This window comes from Trichechus manatus, unplaced genomic scaffold (genome assembly GCF_000243295.1).
Source record: "Trichechus manatus latirostris isolate Lorelei unplaced genomic scaffold, TriManLat1.0 scaffold00005, whole genome shotgun sequence".
Classification (NCBI taxonomy): domain Eukaryota; kingdom Metazoa; phylum Chordata; class Mammalia; order Sirenia; family Trichechidae; genus Trichechus; species Trichechus manatus.
Window position 1 is genome coordinate 31,894,595 of NW_004443941.1, and position 5,013 is coordinate 31,899,607.

General features: G+C 38.4%; 1 pseudogene; it reads right to left on the bottom strand.

Moving 5' to 3' along the window:
• Positions 1-3,704: 3,704 nt before the first annotated feature.
• Positions 3,705-4,211, bottom strand: LOC101344827 (N-alpha-acetyltransferase 50 pseudogene; annotated as a pseudogene).
• Between the last annotated feature and the right edge of the window lie 802 nt (positions 4,212-5,013).

Here is a 5,013-nt window from a genome sequence, read left to right on the forward strand (position 1 = left end):
AGATTATTCACCGAGTGACAATCTGAAATCAGCCCCCTGTATAGACCAGGTCATTTTCCCAACCTCTTAGAAGTACTTGGAAGAGCCTGGATTTCCATATAGTCTATCAGTCTTGGTGCTATTATAACATCTGATCCAGATTTTATGGTCTTGGTTAGTTAAGTAGTTACAAATCCACCCCTAAAGTGAGAACAGAGGATTCAGTGAGATTAAGGGGATAAATTTAGGTCACTGTAGTTGACAGTCTCACCAAGGAATAAGAATGCTAAGCAGTCAAAGCAATAGATAATCCATAGACAGCTAATAAAGATTTAGAAAGACTGACTGAAATAAGTGACACGTAAACTGAAACTTGAAGTATGAGAAGGAGGTAGTCTACTTAGGGTGGGGGAAAGTGACAGTGGAGCAAGTAGACCAGGCACGAGAAATAAGCTTCATCAAAGACTTGCAGTGAGAGAAGAAAGAGATGAGGCTGGAGGAGAATGCAGAGGCCAGATTATTCAGGGCTTTGTGTATCTTGTTAAAGACAGTGGGCTTTACCATAAAGCCAAAGCTTAGAATGAAAAGGTTTTGAGCAGGAGCAAGATTCAGTTAGATTTGTGTTTTTAAAGTATATTTCTACATTTAGTGTGGAAAATAGGAAGGAAGCAGGTATTATAGGTAGTGAAGCTTTAGCTAGGAGGCTATTGCAGTAATACAGGATCATACTTGTGGTATTGGGGTAGAGGAAAGGGAGTAGATTCAAGAGGTGAGAAGGCAGTAGTACCCACAGATTAGGCCATTCATTGGAAATAGGGGAGAGTAGGGGAGGAACTGATGATAACGCTGAGGTTTCTAGCTGAGCCATCAAGTGAATTACAGGACACGAAGGAATAATAATTTTTTTTTCACTACCAGAACATCAGGTAAGTTTATTTCAGATATAACAGCCATGTTAAAATTGACAAGTTTAATTCTTAACTACATCAAATAAACTTAGCCATTTAAGTATTTTTACAGTCATTACCTCCAAAAAACTGAGGGAGCTTTTCTTTTCCACCACCACACATCATGGTTTCCCAATAGTTCTGTTTTTTGGAAGACTTTCAATTGATGAGTAAACTGCCTTGGAGATATTTCACAACTTCTTTCCCCAAATGAAAACTAATCTGAACAAATTATATATTGTATAGATTTCTCTGCAGATTCTTTTCTCTAGAAGCTAAATGCAATACCACACAGTGTAATTTTTACCTATTCACTCCACAGTAAAAACTAACTGTCCTGAAAAATATGATGGGCGTATTCTGTGTTTTTACAGTTAATACAATTATTGTTTTATGTCAAACAAGATAATTTTTATCCTATAGCAAAATAAACAACTCAACATGGGACACTATTTCAGTATTTACTGACTCGTAGGAATATGAACTAGGGCTCAGCTTCTACCTCCTCCATATCTCCCTCCTCCTCCATAAGTGGATAAAATTATTTAATACAAGTTTGATGTAGGGGAATTTACATTTACAACTTAGGTTAAGTCACTGACTAGTGCGGAAAAAATTCTATAATGATAGGGAGCCTACACATTCAATTCAAAATTTAATTTTCTTCCCTTCTTAAATAACATGTACTTAATTGTCATAAGGCAGCTATTCTGTTTCCAATAACCACATTTAGGCATACTTTCATAGGACTGACTAGATAGTCCAGGTGAAATGGTTATAGAAGTAGAGGCAGTGTCATCTCAGAAAACTCAATTTATACATCAAAATCTATTTTGATACCTGGAAGTTTAGAAAAAGGCTGAGTTCTCCAAAACTAATTATGTTTTCTGTAACTCAAGCAGTCTTCTCTCAGTAAGAGCAAGCAAATTACCCATGAAGGTTAAAGGTGCTTAATGCTAAACCTTCTTCCTAATATTTGAACTGCTTAAGAAACTAATACTCAAGAAACTAGCGTGGTCTTTCTACATTTTTACTATCTTAAGATTACACCCATATATACTCATTCATCAACTATCTTCCTTTTCTGTATTATTCTTGGCACTCAATAAGACTGTTGAAGTCTATTGTACTTTCACATTCTTGAATAAGAATTTAGGATTATAAAATGTGCATAAACATCCTGTAAAATCTTTTTGTCATCTAATATGTTTGAAGAGATGAGACTTTTATACCAGAATTTTACATAAGAGGATAAACATTATGAATCACTCTTCCTTTTAAAGTCAAAAGACAGAAAATTCAAGCCCTATGTGCTGTTTTGAAGTCTAATGAGAACATTTGTTGGGCTATCAGTATTGGCAATGTAAAAAACTTAAAATATTGGAGATTGGCTTATCACAGTTTCAGATGTCTCCCATGTTACAGTAAGTTATCAACTCGTCAAAGACATTTCCTGTATACCAGAAAATAATCTGGCATAAACCAGTCTGGTCAGTAGAGCAGGTCACAGTCACATTTGCATCAACACTTCTAGACTTCTACTTTTCCTAGAAACATTGTGTTTAACAATCCCACCCTTCTCCAAATCCTTAAACTCAACATTGTAGGCACAGAGTGTTAGGCAAATCTGGGATATTCTCCAACAGATAAGCAATAGCACAGCTATGTTATTTCGAAAAATACTGTCTAGATAGTCTTTCCTATATAATCAAATACTTAGTGGCCACAGGTTTAGCAATCTGCACTAGCTGACATGAAACGCATTTATTGTGCCGCAAGTCCATCACAGTTTCCTTTTAGGAACTTTTTAATATGTTCAGGAGAAAACCTGCTTCAGGTTTTCTTAAGGGTATTGACCTGTGGAACATCAACTCCATTTTTAAGGTTAGACAAACTATTGTTCGGTTTAATGAAGAAAAAGGACCAGAGAAAAAAGTAAATCACAACAAACCTCTTTAGGCCAGTTAAAGGCCATATCTCTAGCCGGGACATTTAAAAAAAAAAAAAGTAATCTCACCAGCCCACACTCTAAAAGTTAATGCCACTACTAACAATCAGTAGCAGGAAAAATGAACCTGCTAACAACCAGCCCACGCATTAACAAAAAGCAATTTAACTCAAACACCGAGACCAAAATATAGAACACAACCTACCCAAACTGCCCCACCCACCCTCAACCACCAACAGGAAGAAAGCAAACAATTGCTCAAAAACAAAATAAGCTTAGTGTTTCTTACAAGGATAATAATGGTCCAATTCCAGAGACAGTGCTCAGAAGGACTAAATGTGGACTTAAGGCAATGTCTAGGGATTAGTATCCCACAAATACTCTTTTAAAACACAAAGTCCCACAAACATACTAGACTTGTCTATGAATTAGAGAACAAGATATTGCTGCTGTTTCTTCCTGTGTTTTGAAATACACAGTATTTTGTAGGCTCTGCCTTTCAGTGTGAAAGTAGCACACTAAAAAAATCAGTTAAAAAATCTAAAATTATTTAACACTCAAAATTTTGGGACCATGTATCTTAACTGTGAAACTAAACAAATCTATACCTTTTCCTTCCTTCAATCAAACCATCTCACAAAATTAAGAAAACTAAAACAATCCAAACATGATTTTTAGAGTCCTTGAAAAGTATTAAAACTTTTAGAGGAAAGGAGAAGAAAGAAGGAGAAACAAGAATAAAGTGGAGGGGAGAAAGCTTTAAAGGGGGAAATCAATGGGCCTCTCTATTTAGTGACAAGCAAGTGCAAGAAAGTTGATTTGTAATTTGTTCAGTTGTCTATCTTTTGCACATCTGCATTCTGGCCAGAGGGGACTTTGAGGTTTTTCTGCAACACATGAGCATCTGCGGGCTCTATCCTCTTATAGTAGTTCTTCTTTGTCTCAATAATCTCAAAGCCAAACTTCCCGTAGAAGTCGATTGCTGACTCATTGCTGATCTAGACATGCAGACAGATGTCGTCAAAAGTGCCATCTTTTTCACAGATGTTTAAGACATGATTTAACATTTTAGTTCCTATTCCTAGCCTTCGGTAAGGTGCCAGACATCCTACTGTCATGGTGTAAAGTCTCTTCTGATTCTGTGAATGATCCACCGGACAGCGTACTGCACCTACTGCAATATCATTGAAATATGCAAGCTTTGCTAGCTCACCAACCTCCAGCACATCCTTGTAGAACTGGTCATTGTAGCTGACTGGAAAGATGACCTGGTTTAATCTCTTCAACCGCTTAATGTGTGGTGTCACATCTCCCAGCTGGACCCGGCTACCTTTCATCTTCCCCGCCTGTTGAGGCCGTCGTTACCACCGATATCAACGCCACCCTCGCCTCTGCCCTGAGCTCTCCGCGCCCTCAACTCGGCCACTCAAGCCCACCAGCCGGCCTCTTCACCTGAGGCAGAGAGCTGAGCGGGTGACAGAGGCCGCAGGAGGCCAGCGTGGCCCTGTGTCCGCCGCCGCCACGCCGGGACCGCTGCTTCTCCACACGTGCACACTAGGCGCTCAGCTCCGGCCCACCGCCGCCAGCCAGACCCGCCGCCCTGCAGTGACCTTTCTAGGAATAATGATTTTTCAAATAGTAATAACCAACGTTTATATACTTCTTACTATGTGAGGGCACATATATTAACACATTCATCCTCAAACAACTCTCTGAGGTAAGTAATATCTTTGTGCCTTTTTATAGATGAAGAAACTGAGACACAGGCTAAGTGACCTGCCCAAGTCTCATGACCAACAAGTGGCCAGTAAGTGGTCACATCGAACCATTTAGAAGTGAGAAGAGCAGAAAAAAAATCTCCCTAATTTTAGTCATGCTGAGATTGGGGATCTGAGGATCAATACAGTAGGCGTTTGAACACGTAGTTTTGAAGCTCAGGAGAAAGACTTGGATTATAGCATGATTTAGAAGTAACTAAATCTGTAGCAATGGATGGTATGACAACATGCAAAAAGACCAAGAATAACCAATTTCAGTTGAATAAAAAATCAACAATAAGAGTTTTGTAAAGGTTAATGAAAGTACAGTCATAAATTTAAGCAAGTAAACCCTGAACCCGTGTATAAGCAGAAAATAGAG